Source organism: Tympanuchus pallidicinctus, unplaced genomic scaffold (assembly GCF_026119805.1).
Source record: "Tympanuchus pallidicinctus isolate F22 unplaced genomic scaffold, pur_lepc_1.0 scaffold2, whole genome shotgun sequence".
NCBI lineage: Eukaryota > Metazoa > Chordata > Aves > Galliformes > Phasianidae > Tympanuchus > Tympanuchus pallidicinctus.
In genome coordinates, this window is record NW_026294721.1 from 3,847,264 (window position 1) to 3,866,049 (window position 18,786).

Genomic DNA, 18,786 nt, shown 5'->3' on the forward strand with positions numbered 1-18,786 from the left:
GTTTCTTAGAAGGAGGGAACAGCTGAGCCTGTTAGCAGCTCATTATGCAGCAGTCTACTCTGTCTCACTACTGACCATGGTAGAATGGGGTAATGTTTCTTGGAAGACAGATAAAATTATGTTTCTAATCAGTCATTATCAAAGTATATATAGTATGTTTGGCAAATGAAAGGTGATTAGCTTTGTTGTCCTTTATAGTTTTCAGTTTTAAAAGCTCTGTTCAACAAAGTGCAAATTTGTCAGATAGTTTTGAAGATGGTTCCTTCTCCTCTTAAATGTCATGTACTGTGGTTCTGTGAGCTATTGAACAGCTACCATATTCCTCCTTGGGTTTAAATATAAAGAATCATTTAAAGACTTGGGGGATTTAGAAAAAAAATGTATTAAATTGATAATAATTTTAGATTGTAGGGTGGAGAAGGAAATATTTGTTATCTTTTTTTTTTTTTTTTTTTTTTTTAACCATCAGGAAGGGAATAAGAACAACTAAAGAAATGTTCTGTAGTACAATGTCTACTGCAGCAATTGAGTACTGCAGAGTCTGTATTTTTTTAAATTAGATTAATTGTTAAATATCTAGAAGTCATCCATAAACAGTATATTCATCTGTGTGAGAATCCTTCTTCGTTTTTTTGGCTCAAAGCTTGCTTCCTGAGGTATTTTGTTGAGGAGGCAAGTGATGGGTGTTGTGTGGCAATCAACATCGCTATGTGGACAATTTTACATCTTTGGAGCTGTTTGCCTTTGGAAGATAGTGCTCAGGACTGTTTACTGGTGGAAGAACTAGCCTGTGACCAAATAACTCCTGTTTTCTATGGGAGGCTGGGGGATGATACTGTTGTATCCTGCGAAGGCAAGATACAAGTTGGTGCCTCCCTGCTTCCTCTTATCTGCTGGCAAGGCCAGGAAGATAAGAACAAAGGATGTTTCTGCTGAGGCCCCAGAGCCAGAAGCTGCCACTCAAAGGAGAGCTGACTCAACCACTTTGGATTTGAGCTGTCACTGCAAAGACAGCTGACTCAACCACTTTGAAACCATTGAAAAGGGGCCATCATCACCATGGTCGTCGTTGTGCTTCGTGGTCATTGCTGTCAACAGGACAACTCTGCCTGACAACCCACCACTACTGAAGATCAAAGACTGAACTACGAACCTCGCTGGATCCATGGTGGTGATTATGTCCCTCTTGCTGCCTATAAAGACTCCTTGCTTCTTCTTTTCTATCTTTTCTATCGCCCTCCTTCCCTTCCCTTCCCCATTACCCTAATTCATAATAGTGTCCATCCTCCCCTTCCCCATTTCCCTGATTAAGATTTGTAATAAGCTGGTCGGACCAACATTTGAACCCTTGCTTCTTAATCTCACGCCGGGTACATAAATAATAAAAGAACCTCCTCTCCCTCCTAGTAATTGGAGCGAGACAATCTGACACATAATCTCACTAATATTTTTAAAATATAATCTTGAAAGAGAAAATCCCTATTTCTTTTACTGCTCTGAGACTGTGTTTAAGAAAAAATTGAGAATTTGTCTACCACAAACAAAGTAGAATTTTGGAAAGACCCAGGATCGTGGAAAAAGAATGAATTGGAGAGTTCTATGTGAAAAGCACTTCTAAGAAACAGGATTTGTCCAGTATGAATGGTAGAATATGCAGTTTTGATTCTGCAACCCAAGTGCCCCTATCAGTTCAATAAGGTTCTTTTTTTTTGTCCCTATATTTTGTATATCTGGACCACAGGTAGCAGTGAAATGATCTTCCCAACTTCAGTTTTTTCTAAACCAATGCAATTTACCTTTTCAATCCTTAGAACTGTTGTAGCAATGATTAAAACCAAAGTATTGACACACATTTTTTCTGCTCACAGAACTGTGAAGGGGTCAGACAGCTTCTGCTGACCTACTGCTTATGCTCATGACAGTAACTTAGATGGGATTGTGAGATCCAAATTGTAGGAGCCTAAAAAGCAAGATGCAAATGACTCAAACAAAAAACTGTTTCATTTTGCTGATCATTTTAAAGAGTAAAGAAAATATTATTGGAATTAGATATAGTTGTGTCAGTATTTTGACTCTTTTGATTTTTGATACTTTCTGCCTTTCTGTTAGAAGTCATTTACTGAGTAAGCATAAGGTATTGCTTCTGTATGTAACAAAAGATCATGAAGGAATTCACTTACTCTAAGCTTTCAATCCAAGCACAAACATTCTGCCCAAACAAACTCTTTAATGGACACAAGATTTATGAGGGCTACTCTGAAGTAAATGCCCCCTATTTTATGATGTTGGCCTCCAAAATCAGAGGTAGGTGTTGGTAGTATGGCAGTAGATGTAGAACCTTCTTATCAGTGTTCCATTACATTTTGTTGCTGTGTGACAGATGGCAGCAGTGGAGCAGTCTGACAGAATGGCACCTAACATGGGAGTGTGTATGAAGCAAAGGTGTGTCACTGTGTTTCTCCATACAGATAAAATGGTACCCACTGATGTTCATTGACAGTTGAAGATTCATAAATTCAAAGAGAAGATTCAAAGAGACCAAAGAGAGGTTGTGAGCACAGCAAGGTGGTAAGCTGAGTGTTTCAATAGTGGGAACAATGACAGTGGGTTGTTTCTGTTGGTGCAGATTTTACATGTGCAGCTTGCAGGCTCCTGTTCATCACTGGTGAAAAAACATGGCTAATGGTAGTGACTGTGTTGAAAAACAGTATTTTGTAGCAGAGAATTTGCTTTCTCAAATAGTGTTATTGTGCTCTTAGTTTCTGCTGTATTTTCCATGGGAAAAAAAATTGGAGACATTACTTTTGGAGCAACCTATGCATGTTATAAAAGGCATTACTCAGTGAAGTAAGAGTTTCCAAAATGTCAATAAATTCAATTGGTGCAAATAATGAAAAACAAATAGCAGGTCACTGGCAGTGATGTGAGTATATTCAACAAGTGAACGTTAATTCAAGAAAGAGTACATCACGAGAGTATGCTGCTACTTTTACTTTTAATCATATTATTACTACTTTAAGTCATATTAAAGTTTTGTTTCTGAGAAGTGGATTGTTACTGAAATTGAGTGCTTGTTTGTTTTTTTTTTAACATTGCTTCACCCCTACACTTCTAAGCATCTACCATATTCATCTCACAGTGTCAGTGTCTGAAGAATGCTTTGTTTGGACTCTAGAGGAAGGTGTCCTTGACTGTAGCGGATGGGTTGGAACTAGATGATCTTAAAGGTCCCTTCCAACTGAAACCATTCTATAATTCTAAAGAGTACTAATAGGATGCATAAGGATCACAGGAAGTTACAAAGTGTCAGTGTTATTTTTCAAAGTAGATAATTAAAGGAATAACAATAGATGTAAATTTTCTGGATTTATTTATTTATTTATTTAGTTGGTTTCTGAGCAAGATATGTCAAAGAGGAACACTTTTGCTGAGAGTTGGAGAGAGTTATTTTTGGTATGTACAACCAGTGTAGTAAGCTTGGTTCAAGAAGAGTAATTTAAGATAAATATTAATAACTTAATTTGAGGAATTAGGATAAACTGATGAAAAAGCATTGCTGTAATCTTCATATTAAATTCTGTTATATAGCTTATCATTTCTAAGTGTCCTGTAACCTTATATCCTTTGTCACATTCTCTTTTTGATATATATGAAAATCATTTTCAGTAACAATTCTTCATCACTAGAAGTAAGGGAAAATAGATACAAAAAGAAACATAGCAACCTTAATATATATATATATATATATATATATATATATATATATATTCAGTTACCTGGATCACTCAGAGTGACAGATGATAAGCTTCATGCTTTATTTTATGAACAATTAGCTTCAGTAAATAAAGTATGGACTTGTTCTGACAAAACTTTATTTTTTCACCTGTGTGCAATCAGCATGATTGTAAGTGGACTTGTAGGGCCAGCTGTGATTTAAGGTAGGGGCTACTTACTATTCTAGGCTTGTGCTCCTTCTGAACTCCCATTTGGGTTGATCGTTTGCAACTCTCAGCATTTACATGACCAGAAGAAACAATTTCGTAGTATTTTACTTAGCAGAGATAGACTAGTGGTGTTTATTCAGTCCTTCATCTCCCCTCAGAAATACTTAACACAAAGCTACCAGTTAAATCTATTGAAGTTGCATTATAAACATATATGTACATTACTGAAAATGATACAGTTTTTATTTTATATATGAGATGAGCGTATAAGGGGTGGAGAAAGAAGATTACATATTCTTTTCCCAAATCTTGGCATTTCACTGTTTCTTTTGAGACAGAAATCTAATGCAAGCAAAAAGTTTGTGGCTGGCAGGAAAACTCCTCAGCTTGCATTTTGCTTCACAGAATGCATTTATCAAAGTAGTACTTACCATTATATAGCCATAGTTTTGCTTTGCAAATCCTACTTGCAAGTGAGAAAGGTTTCTTTTTTTATTGCCTGCCTTTGACCTCCCTTCTGAGAAGGTAGTTTCCTAGAACCGATTTTCAGAAAAGACAAAAAAATAAATAAATAAATAAAAAATTCCTTGAGAATGAATGGTTTCTCCACTGATACAGAGCAATCTGGGATGGTACATGTTGCTCTGACCTGGGCTGAGCAGGGTCTTCGAACCAAATATTTTATGTAACATGGAATTCTCATCTACTTATTGCTCACCTCATAAATGCATGTTCTCTTTTGAATCAAAGTGCTCACCTTTTCCACTGGGAAATAATTATTTCCTATGCCTGAAACCATCATGAAGATTTGGTGTTTTCTTAGAGGGCAGCTCACAAGCAAAAGACTTTTTGAAAGTTGCTATGAAAAAGAGTTTTTGTTTCTTGGGAAGTGGACTCCTCTATTTTGCAGCTGTCAGCCACCTAAAAGCTATCTGGGAGATGATTTCAATCATCTAAGCTGTATTTATCACCTCTTCAATCATTGTAACTCTAAACAGTGACTCATTCTGTCCTGAGATAGCTAAGATGAATGGAACAAACTGGTGCCTGGAACTCTTCTTTGATTGCAGAAGACATCTAGACAATTAGCTGTATTATCTGAATAGATATTAGAGTTAGATATGATGAAGCACACTGGTCCTCTTATCCTTTTGAAATGTTATGTTTTTAAAGAAGAAGATCTGACTTTAAAAAAAAAAAAAAAAAAAAGCAGGAAGCTTAGGTTTCATATTCTCTTATTGGTCTTCTATTCCGTCTTGGGTAAATATATTCCAGTTTATATACCAGTATTTCACTGTTTGTTTACTTAGCTTATCCTATAAATGGGTTGGAGGTGGGAAGAGTGTTAAGTATAATCAGGACTTGCTCTTCACAATCATGCATTTTAAAGTGGACAGAACAAGCAAATTAATTCAGAGGGACTCATAATATTCATTTAAAGGTTTAGCAGTCATTTACATGACTGACCAAGAACCTTTCTGTTATGCATACAGAGAGATACAGTTTTATGAAGGCAATGCAATGCATGAAATCTATTGTACACAGAGCAAATGCTAGATGAATTGAATTCAATACTAGAAGACAAAATGTCAAATTTCTGGATTATGATTTCTCACTTGTAAATGTTTTCTTTGCCACCACTCATTTGAACTACTATGGCTTTAGTTTACTACTTCTCCAATACACTGAAGTTACTGTTAGTAATCAAAGAGATTAAAAATACTTGTAAAATTACAGGAACTTAGTGTTTCATTTAGGATATAAACAGAACAAAATCAAAATATCTTTTCCCTACTGAGCAAGAGCTTTTATTCATAATGTGAATGAAAACTTGGAAGATGTGTGCAAAGTAAACTGTATCATCCCTCGGGTCTGATGAAAGTAGAGAGAACAGTTCAGACTAATGTGGATAAGGTGAACGTATCAGAATTAGCAAACAACCTTCTGCTGTTTGTGATACAAGCGTGCAATAAAATACAGGCTCTGCTATGGTACCATAATGAATTCATGTCCTTTGTCGTGTCGGAGACTCCCAAGTACTTGCTGTGGAGAAGTTCATCTGAGCACAGTTTTTCTGTGAGTGCTTGCCAGTTCACATAAGGGAACAGTAACATATTCAGAACACAATGGTGGCCCAATGAGCTGACAGGAAGAATAAAGATTATTTCCCACTGGAAATGAAAGTGAACACAAACTTCATCATTGCCTATCATTGTCTGGACCAAATGCAAAAGACATTCTTTGTGTTCTGGCATAACAGGTATATATTAAAAACCACACTCATTAAACTGCAGAAGGTATATATTAAAAACCACACTCATTAAACTGCAGAAAACTAAGGAGAATGAAATAATCTTTATGTTAGAAGAAGGTCCATAAAAATGTTTTGAGATCTTTCATTCTTCACATGCACTGACTTTCTTAAAGATCAACTTTCAAGGGAAACAAAAAACGTTGTTTTCCTAGATGTACCAAAGGCAGAGAAGATATTGTATTTGAGTTACCTACAAAGCAGCTTATTAAAGAGAACTGTGGTTCTCTACAGGAGTCAAGAAAAGAACTGCAGGTGAGGAAATTACTAAAAGTAAATAGCATCAGCAATTTTTTAAGTTTCATGTCATTTGAAGAGTAGGATCTAAAGCATTCATACAATGAGGTACTACTTATCTACACCTGAATGGAAAATGAGGCTCATGGAATGGAATCTCAATGGAAATCAGAGGCTCCACAAAACTGTGGATGTGAGTCTAGATTTTGTGTCAATGTGTACATTTACATTAGCCTGTTTCACTGGTATCTCTAAGAAAACCCTAAAAGAAATCTCTTAGTTCCCAAATTTTCATAGTTTATTTTTCTTATTGCTTTTTGATATTGTAAGATCCACATCTCTTTCTGGATACAGACCAGAAAATGTCGTAAAATGTTTTGTAATTAATGTTCTGTAGTCACTTACAACAACTGAATTTGAATTTCCATATTATGCAGTAAAAAATATTATTTGTATATACGCATTGATGAAAGTCCAAGTTTTGGTTAAATGTCAGCTCCATGTTTTGGTACAATTACCATCAACAATAGAGACAGTAGTTCCTTCTTTACTGCAGTATCTTCACAGTGTGCCTGGGTTTCGGATGTATGGCTTCAATTCCATCCTTTGGTGGTCAGGATTGAAACTGAAGTAGAGAATATTTCAAAACCTATGTTTAGATATTCAAGAAAAGTGTCTCTAAGCCTCCTGTTGAAATTACTCAACTTTATAGAACAAAATATTCATTGGACAAAAGTCTCCAAGATAATAGTGATTAAGGTATTCATGTGACAAGGGAGACATGAGTTCCTGACGTATTCTAATGAATATTTACATAATTTTATATGAAGTACTCACTGGAGCAGAAATGCCAAGTTGCCTAATAGCTTACCTATAGAATCATAACTTTCTTGCCTTTCAGCTCAATTAATTTTCACTTGTGCCTCACAAAGAAGAACAGCCTGAAGAGTAGGAATTCTCTTCACAGAACATTCCAGCATTTTGAGCATTTACCTAACATCAGTGTTTAAAGTCCCTCAAACACTGTAGATATTTGAAGTTTTTGCTTACACTTCCTCAGGATCCTTGACAAAGAAAGAACATTGCTGTATCTCCTCAGTTTTTCTAGGCTCATAATTTTTGGGAAAAGTTGTACTTCACTGATGTTTTTAATGGAAGTTTCATCATTTTGGTCTCTTTGATTTGTGATTCAAAATAACCTCCCATCTCAGTCTTGATTATGTCTTGCTATGGTAAAGCCTTGTTCTGGACTAAATGTTATGATTTCCAATCTTGGTAGTTACTAGCATTTCTGTTTTCATGTCCATTTCTGTGGAATGCAAAAGTTGTGCTTACGTATATAATGTTTTTTACTCTCGGAAAATCCAGAGGTATATAAAGATAAATTACCATAAATGTCATAAATATCAGACCTGAAGCGACTGCTGTGAAACAACCACTTGCTCTGTTCATGTGTCAGGAAATGAAAGTGGCACAGAGCAATGGTGTGTGCACGTTGGTTTTGCAGTGTGCAAGGCAAACCCACTAACATATGGGTAGAAAATAATTTTTCTACTATTAATAGAATAAAATTCAACACTATTTTAAAATAAGATAAAGATGCAATAGAAATACTTATCTTTTTTCATCTTCCAGTTTTTGAGCATGCTTTTTACTCATCTTTGCCCATTTTATCCAGAAGGCATTTTTAGATTATTTAGGAATCTGGGGAAATGGGAGCATCTCAAGATTTTTAAGTGACAACACTGCTCTGGATGGTACAAGTCTAATGCATCCTTCTGTTCTTCGATCTGTTTCCTTCTGACAGTTCTGCTTGCCATTATAAGGCATCTTCTCGCAAGAGGTAGCAAAAGCAAAGGAAAGCTTTGTGTATAAAGGTTCATATGTTAGTGTTGGTGGTTCTGGTGTAGTGATATTCAGAAAATTACTGTGGAAGTTCAGAAGGTTTCTTACTACAGACAGACTGTTCATGGGACTGTTGATGTGTTTACACCTATGTATTTTGTTTTTGCCTGCTAAATGCTATTATGGATAATCTATAATCTAGATGCGTCTATCTGCTCGTTGCAGTGATGTCCAGGTAGTTTCCTTCTCAATGGTGAGAATCCTGAGAATTATGAGCTTGTTTTCATTACCATGATTTTTCATTATATTTAATCACAAAGAAATGTATTTGTACTCCCTAATGTATGTAGTGTTTATTTCCAACTTTACCCTCTCACTGTTGAAGTAGGATGTTGTCTATAAAGTTGTGGAAAGATGTGCCAGTATAGAAACAGGACAGAAAAGGGAAAATCTGTTTATCATTACAAACACCATGTGTATCTATTTTACCTCATGATAAAATGCCATAAGTGTTTATTTCTAAATAGAAAAAGAGCACAGAGAACAGCATGGTTACGTAGGTGATTTTTGGAAAGTCTTCTTTTATTGTAACAATAATGAGAAATTTGGCCACTCTTCTGCTCCCATTGTTCCAATAAGAGGTTAGTCTTCAATAATGATAAACATAAGACATAATGGAACAGAGAAAATAACAGGTTGCATCTGGGACTTTGTGGAGAAAAAGTTCAGTAACTAGAATTCAACTTGCTCCTGGGTTGTCTTTTCCTGTGAAACACTGTACAAGGCATCTGAAGCATGTCTAAAAAGACTACAGCCCAGAAAATGAGATTCAGACTTGGCTTTGGTCCATAATTTCAAATTTTCAGTCCTGAAAATTACTGCTCTCATTCAGGCTTAAGTTAAGCACATTTTACATTTCAAATTTAACTTTTCCATTTGTTCACTTACTCCTGAAAGGAGTGAGCAGCTCTGCATATCATTTGTGCCCAAGTCTATGTTGAGTTGACAAAGAAATCTGTCTTCTCCCTCTGTTGCTTGAGGTTCTTAGCCCGTGTACAGAATGAGCTTGCTGGTTCCTCAGTGTCCCAGAAAATATAGCAATGGTTGATTTTTTTTTTCAATGCAAAGTCCCTCACAAGAGTAATAGGAATATTCTTATGCAGCAGATTAACAGCCATCAGAACTTTGGATGATATGTATTCAGTTCTCTCCTCTGGTTAATGGGACTTAACTCCTCACCTCTTGCATTTTTGGCAATCTGCTTAGCCAACAGACTGGAGGCTGCTTGGAGGGAGGGCAGAATGCCTCAACAATGCCAGCTGAAAAGTCTTGCAGTGTGCAGAAAAAACATCCATGCTTCATTGGGCTGGCAAATAAGATGGTAACAAGGCCAGATTCAGCAGCAAGGCAAGAGACCTCCTTTGAGAGGACATGGATGTCTAGGCTTCTGTTCCAAGGGTTGTTTATCTGTTTTTCCCAATTGTGATTTCATGTAAAATGCATAATGTCCTAGCATCAGCGACTGGGACCTCAGTCTATTTCTACCCACAGCCACTGACAAGTGTTATAAACACTGGATTACTCTATGAAGCAGGAATTAAAATGTCCCTTGAGGCAGCTAGGGCAATCCTCCCTCTTCAAAGTTAAATTAGGTTAAGTAACTTCTTCACTTATTTAAATAAAGGCCATCAGCAAAAGTTATGTCCTCTATCTTTGCTATCTTTGTTCTCCCCCTTAAAACATACTCTCTTTAATCAAGCCCTGGCAACAGTATTATCGAACATATTTATCATCCCTAGACTTTCTATTTGCAAGTCACTCCAGCAGGATCTACAGAAGGTTCACTGAGAACACACAGCTGGTATCTCAGCTGCCTGATTCCTAAATGGACTGAGCCAACAACAGCCTGCCAGCTCAATGTAGCCAGCCCTAGTTTGCTGTTCACAATCAAATTTACACGAATCTCCTGTCACTGGCCTAGGAATACCTGGATTACTCAGGGGAGGCAGTAGAGCATGCTCTCCCATTTCATTATCGTCTGCTGCATCATGTGTTATAGCTAGAACAACTGTTAAACTCCTGGGTATATGTGTGTCTTCTGTTGGAAAGGGAAAAGAAGGTAATAATTTCACCCTCTGCTGATTGCTCATAAGTGTACTCTGAGCTTATGACTGATGTCAGATAAGAGGGATCAATGAACTAATACAAAGTGGGAAGAATACTACATTTGTTTCCTGTGTGATAGTCAATAGTGCTGGAGAGAATCACAGAGAGATGTCCAGAAACTGAGCTGAGTCTCCTAGGAGATGAATGATTTGCTGTATCTCTAGTCAGAGATAAATAATTTTGTTAAATACACTGATTATTAGATTTAAATTACTAGTTATGCACGGGATTAGACTGAAATATTGCTTTGGTATTTTTTTGTTACTAGTCTGTAGATAAACATGAAAACTGTTCCATATGATAACATATGGGGCTATGTCGATCATTATACAAGCTCTATATTACTTGCCAAGTTGGTCTGTGCACATTGCATGTTCATCTCTAAGTTATTGGCCTTTTGCTGAATTTACAGGATAGAAATTATAAGACTTGCATCAGATACTGATGTTTTAATGTTAAATAAAATTATGATATTTCTTTTCAGCCAAAGTTGTAATATTATGTTTAACTTTTCTCATCTCCATTAGCAAGCAAACAGATTGTATGCCTTGATATTAGGAGAAAACAAGATTGTTTCCCTCTCACCAGCACTCATGAGGAAGAACATTGTCCCTTCTTTGCTGACCAACTTAGTCACTTCACTTAGTGAAGTGAGCAATGGACAACAGTACAAGCAGCTTCCACAGAATAATTATGAACCAGCAGTATAATGCAGGAATTAACTTCCAAGCTAGTGATCTAGGAAAATTCGCTGAACACCTTAGAATGTACAGACATCTACAATTCCACAAGTGAAATTATTTAGTTGTACAAAGGCATGCTTAAAATTCATTATTTGGGGTTCATTGCATCAAAATTCCTAGAGATGGTGATCTCTTGTTATTTAAAACATTTAAAAATCAAGGAATTATTCATAAATCACACTATTTTAGGAGGTTGTGGAGAGTATCATCTTTTTATTGAGTGCATAATTAGTCATTAGATCTAAAACTTATACTGAAGATTCAATCATCCACACAAAATATCCTTATTTAACATGTCATGATCAGCCTGAATTTTAATAATTACCTCATGGCAGGTATGGGAGGAGCTGTGAATAGAAGAGTGTTTCTGAGCTTCATCATCTCTGAAAACAACTCCTCAGGCAGTGAAAGTTAAGGGTTACCACCAATCTCTGTTCACAGTGACACTGAGCACAAACTCTGTGACATCTTTCACACAGATTAAGGGAAAAGCTCTACTTCTAAAAGATTTCCTCTCCCTAATTTTCAATGCTGTTGTAACAGCGTAGTGAGGTAATTTACAAGCTCCATTTTATTTGCCAAATGGCAGATTTGACTCTTGTTATTTTAAAAAACTTCAGTGCAAATTTAAATAAACAAATAAGTTAAATAGGCACCTATTTTTGCCTGGACTCACCTGAAAATATTCATTTTTGTCCTGAAAGTGATTTTTCATACCGATACCAAAACAATATCATTTCTGTACCACAGATTTTAGTCATTGCCCTCGAATGAGTCTGTTGGGGCCATTTGTGTAATCATGTGCATTTTCTTGGCTAGATACAGCATAGGAACCAGCATGCCTTTCTGTAAAATATATTGAAGTCTTTCCTGCTGTTCTATCAAGTAGTTTATTATTGCTAGAGCACCATAAGTGAACAGAAAGTCTTACTAACACATACAGAGGCATATTGCCTGCTGAGATATATTTACAGTGCAGCCAGCCAAGTGATAAGAAATCAGGTATAAGAACTCACGTTACATACACCAAGCAAAAACATCAACACTTCTCTCTTCCCTTTACTTCTCTTCCCTTCTCTTTTTTTTCTGGCATACTGCAGCCAGTATTTGCTTACTACTTCTTGGTATTGTTTGATTTTCTTTTAATTTTCTTAATGAAGTTTCTTGAGAAGGAGAGAGACATTAAACGTAATATGAACGTGTAAATATAAATGTATAAATAAAACGTACTTCCTGTCTCATCCCATGTTGTAGATTCTGAGATTTCTTCAGAGAAAAGGACTCTGAAGTGATACTTTGGAATGCATTTGCCTGATCCCTATGAACAAATGTTTCTGAACATGTCATTTTACAAGCTTCACAAAATCATGCTCTGCACATTCCATATCTTGTCATCTGTCCTCTTCTCATTGTGTATGTGAATTCCACAGATCAAAGGAGATTAACAACATGGGGTTGTAGAACAATCTCCTAAATGCTGGGAGAGAGATGTAAGACTGCTTTTCTTGCTACAGAGCTTTGGTGTTTAGTATTTGTATAGGGTTGGTTATGCTCTCTTTGTATGTTTTAGCTTCAAGGAGAATCAAGCAATACAGCCTGTGACACTAACTCCCCAGAAAAATGCCTTATCCAATATTTCTCTTTGGGACTTTTGCCTCAGTCTCAACCAAAACATGAAGCATAAAGGTTCATCTTCACTTGAGGTGAAATTAGCTAAACTGCGAAAGGTATAAATTGTGGAGCAATTGGGCTTGTAAGGCTGAGGACAGCATCAATTTCTTTTTCAAGAACAGAATACTTGACCTACTCTGGAGGCTTTGGAGTTAAACATGTGAAAAAGCAGGTTGTGTTAGATAACTGCAGGATTTCTGGCTTGGTGAGTGAGGTCTCCAAATCTTTTCCTAGTTTCATATTTTTATAGTATATAACTTCAATAAATTAACTGAAGCCTGAGACATATCTTGCAGAATCGCCCTTCTAAAATTCCCAAGTAAGATCTGATGATATGCCATGTAGAACCTACTAAATCACAGCCTGAACCTCTGATTGATCACCTGAGGCAAGCAATGAGTCAGACACAGAAGCACAAATGAAGGTAATTCACCTGTGCTGCAGGAAGGGGTGGAGCCTGGCTCCACCTCTCCCAGATCCATTTAACAGCTGACTACCAGTACAGCAGAATCTCTTCTGGAGATTCCTTCCACTGGAGTTTTCCATGTGAGCCTAGGATATGGGTGAGCGTACCTATCATTTCAGTTTCCTGCTTTGGTGTAACAACTATGTAGCCAAGCTCTCTGCTGTACTGTAGCATCTCCACGTTCATTAATTGTATGTATGTACTGCAGATGTTTGCAATACACGTTCTATAGTAGAACCAAAGTGTCTAAGTGCAATATTTTCCACTCAAATTCATTAAATCTTCTAGAGTCACTTGGGACATATTGCTTGAACAAGAGATGGCAGCAGGACCACGGCAGTCTAGGTTGCTCTAGTAGGAAACTCTTCTAAAAGTCTTTTTGGCTATCTGCATGTATTTTATTTATGGAGAAACTCTACGCTAACATGGCACCTGCAGTTCATCTTTGCTCTTTGAGGCATATTGGTGTGTGTAGAAGAAGGGGCTAATCCTTTCAAGAAGTTAAGATTGGGCTTTCTTTTCACAACTATTTTAGAAACGTGTAATTATAGTTATTTCAGTGGAGTAGTTCCTGGTTGATTTCTGAGTAAGCAAAAGAGAGAAGCGTCTTTGCCAAATGCTAAGAACAATGAAAGTTTGCAGGAAGTGTATTGTGTTCTTGCCTGATTGAACAGACTGCTGAGCACTCTTGTGCAATTCTTATCTTCTTTCAATTTTACAGAAAGGAATATCAACATCTCTTTGTAATGTGCTTTGAGACATACTGATAAAAACAGCTCTTTAGGAGATAAGTGGCACTGCTATGATATCACAAGTGGACCACATGCAGCAACAAATTCTATTTTCCTGGATTTTAAAGGACATATTCAATCACTTTGTTTTTATTTCTCATTTTACTATTGACTTTCTAAGATTTGTTTATTGCAACAGTCGAGTTATACAGAAATCTTCACCTGTTTAGAATATATCTGTGATATTTAAAGATCTGCAAGTAACTATCTTTCTGTCTCTCTCTTTGGCTATCTTTATGTATAGGAATAACTACCTAAACAGGTGACTAAACAGTGACAAATGACAGACACAGTGACACCAAGGGCATCAGCATTTATCTTTGTTTTGATAGGGAAAATAAAGGCAAATATAGTTTGAGATATCTTTAAATACCTCCACTTAATTGTCCTATATGTTACAACATGCTCTACACAGGTGAGTTAACATACTAGACTATTTTACTCTAGAACCCCAAGCTGCGACAATTGGTTCACTTCTCTTCATTATGGGAAGTATCTTTCTAAGCATCTATGGTGTCGCATTTCCTTCCATTAAAAAATCAGCAATTCTTTTCTGGGTGGGTCTGATCTTAGTGTTAATTGATAGATCTCAGAGTCCAGATTCTTACATTTAATCATGGAAAGTTCACAGGCCAAAAGATAGCTTTTGATAGTAGTAAAAAAAAAAAAAGTTTCAATTCACATGATGCGTCTCTGTGTACAGAGCCCAAGAAACTTTGTTTTCTTTGTAATGATCAGTCTGTTTCTTTTTTCCTTTATAGCTGTTCATTAGAAAAGACATATTTCACTTATTACAATATACGTATATACATCAAAGACAGTAGAGTAAATAAAATCAAAGAATAGATGTATCCTTTTCTGGTTTCTCTCTTTGTTATTTCCCTTTCTAAATAACTTATTAAGAATTGATTCATTTCATAGGAAAAAAGAAAAGGTAAGAAAATTATTTGGGAACTCAAATAACTTTCTATTTCAGTTTAAATGACCAATAGTCTATAGTTGATTCTAGCTATTCAGCAGTGTTTCATATCATTTTCTTGGGATCTATGAAGCCAGTCTTCAAATAAATGTCCTTATCTGATTTATTGCATGTCACATCTATTTTTAGTAACGTAAAATGTAGGTGTTTACGTAAAACATTATACCATAATTTATTGTATATTCTGTGGACAGAGGTAGCTTTCATACTTCCTAAGATGTTTTAGACAGAAAACATTACTAAGAGGTGGAGAAAGCAGCTTGACCTGTTTGAGAGTAATTTTATTTCCTTGGATTCTCTTCTGGAAGAAATGTAAAATGCTGATTAATCATCTGCTTTGCTGAACAATCTGAAATCCATGGAAAAAAAAAAAAAAAAGGAATTATGTCCACCCATCACAGAATGGCCAGGGTTGGAAGGGACCTCAAGAATCATGAATCTCCAACCCCCCGCCACGTGCAGGGCCACCAACCTCCACATTTAATGCTAATCCAGGCATGTTTCATTTAGACTCAGTGTCAGTTATCTGCATCACCTTGTCAAGAAATACAGAAATATCTCATTTTATCAAAGTGTAAATCAATTAGCAATTTTGAGAACGAAAGATAAAGAACATCTGTCTGTAGATAAGGACATTCAAATGTAGTCTTTGCTCCTATTGAAAATGAAGAACATATACAATACAGAGGAAGGGTGCATCCTGATTTTAAAAAGCCAATAAAAAGGACAGGCGCAAAAGTTAACCCTCCTGACAGTTTAGGAAAGCCACAAAAAAGTGTCAGCCCCCAGAAACCAATTAATTGAAAACTGAGTGACCTTTAGATTCCCTGCAGAGTGTTAAGAGGTTCTGGTTAAATGCCATCGTTATGAGTCACTCCAGTTCTGTTGGTATAATTACTGCTACCATCAGGCAAATCTTCTCAATCTTTTGCTGATCTCTTGTTTAAAACAAGCTGCCCACCAACAGCAGATTTTGAGATGTGTATCACCAGTTGTTGTTTGTTTTTTTTTTTTGTCTAAATTAGCAGAACGAGGGGAAATGGCCTCAAGTTGCACCAGATGAGTTTTAGATTGGATATCAGAAATAATTTCTTTACAGAAAGGACTGTTAAGCACTGGAATAGGCTCCCAGAGGAGGTGGTTGAGTCACAATTCCTGGATGTATTTAAAAACCATTTGGATGTGGTGCTCAGGGACATGATTTAGTGGAGAGTTGTTAGAGTCGTATGGTTAGGTTGTGGTTGGACCTGATGATCTTTAAGGTCTTTTCCAAACTGTGCAATTCTATGATTCTAAGTAGTTTGACATCTAACTGCAACATTCTCACCATCACCAAGGAGACTTGTAGCAATAGGTAATTAAAACCCAAGCAAATAAATTATACTGGATGAATAACTATTAAATTCATCTTTATGGGAGCCATTTGCTTGCCATCCCTATCTACAGGCAGAAATGCACTCTGTGGCCAGGTCTGTAGCTGGATGAGTTGTAGATTGTGGAAATGCTTGCTACTTCCAGGAACAGAAAACAGTTTGTCTATACCAGTAGATTGAAGAAAAAAAAGTACTTTAGCTGACTGATCTATCCAACGATTATTCACCTGAATTATAAGTTCTCTTAAATGTTATGCTGTGGAGACAATTAGTTGAAATAATTTTATAGAAGTATTTAAATCTAATGGTTCATCTCTTAAACTGGAGTATTTGTCATAGAATGAGACTTGTTCATTGTTTCTGAAATGCATCTTTTGTGAACAAAACGAGAGGTGCGTCATCCTTCCTCCTTTCATCTCACAGGAAAAATATACCCCAATGTGAGAGTCTCCAACCTGTCAGACTGCTTTACTGCTATTACTAACTGGCTTCTTGTTTTAGGAGTGAGCATGCTACTTGAATACAATACAAACATTACAATCAATTCATCCACTTATTCCCATTGTTCCCATGACATTTGTATCTGACCTGCTTTATTTCTGAACTATTCCTATCCATATCTTTCCGTATTTTTCCTCTGGTGAAAGGTGACCACAGTGATCAGAAGTAGTCTGTAGCATATATATGTCATCCAGGGCAAAGGGGCTCTTCCTATCCTAGAATACTTTCTTCCCTATGGCAATCCTATTGTATTTTTCCATCCTATAACATCAGTGGGTTTTCAATGTTTTCAATTTCAGCATGCTTCTGATCTTTGCATAGGTGTCATCTTATCTGCAACCCAAAAATAAAAATCTTAAAAATATATTTCTCCTTTCAGGAATTTGCATAACAGGGTGAGAATCTTATTTGTTCGAGAACTAGAGATAAATCTTAGTCCTAGACAGTGAATCGTTACCCCAGGTTCTTGTAAACAAATCACACAGCTAGTAAAACCTGACCATTTAGATTAATGAAAATGGTTTCCTTTTTTTTACTTTTTTTTTTCCTTGTTAATTTTAAGGGAGAAGCTGACAAAATCAGAGCAAACATAGCTTGCTGCTTTTTATTTTTGTTTGCTTATTCTGTGGTTTGTTAGAGCCTCTTGAATTCAGAAACAAACCCAAAGCTCTCAAGGCTGAGACGTGCAATTCATTCTGCTTCTTCAACCACAAAGGGATCTTTTTCTGCCTTCCGGCTTGAAAACCTTCTGGTCATGAGTCTCAGCACATCTTCTTCTTCAGTCTTGACATTTTCTGTTTTTGCCTGAGGAACTAAATCAGGGTGAAGTCATTTAGGGTTTGCACTAGAGAACCAGGTAAATGGTAGTTTCATTTGTTTTATTCTAAACTGACAGAGACTGCAGGCACTTTAAAGCAGGCAGTGCTGCTGCCTGGTCTTCACTTCTGATATTCTGGTTTTACCTGCTTATTATTTACTTCTTTTCCTCTAGCAATGTCACTTACTTTAGGTTGTAAATCAAATTCAGACTTGTTCCAATTTTTTAAGATAGAAGGAGAGTAGTCGGGAGAAAGAAAGGGAAGGAATCACATCCTCTGAGTGGGATACTCATACTAATATATGCAGAAACACATTCACACGCACCCACATTCATGCGTATTCACATTTAATCTAAAACAAGAATTGGAAATACAAATTGCTAATCTTTACATGATTTAAAACTAGAGCACCTAATTATCCATGGCAAGCATTGTCTGGAAATTACACATAGAGTAAAGCATGTGTCTAAAACGAAGGGGCTATATAGATTCATTTTTACATTTATTCAGAAGAAACTGAAGAAAAAGAGACCCATTCCTAAACACTGCAATATACATACAACATTAAATTATCAGAACCCTTGGCTTTCTGTATTCAGTTAATTTCACTGTAAGCCAGAACTAATTTCAGCAAATCTGATTTCTCCTTATTTTTCAGTTATGTAAACAATACAAAAATACAAAGTAAAAATATTGGAAGTAGAGCATCTATTTAGCTGCTGGATTTCTTCTGATAATGTCAACAATGCTGTTTGCAAATACCACTGCTTGTCATCTTTTCTAAAGCGGGTGAGATTCAAAAGCAAATGTGTTATACAGGAACAGAGAGTGAATTCACACACTCCCCCATCTGCTGATGGGCCTGTATAATGGAAGCTGGTGAGACAGGAGTTTGTATGACCACAACACTCAAAACTATCTGAGATTTTTGTCCCCAAATA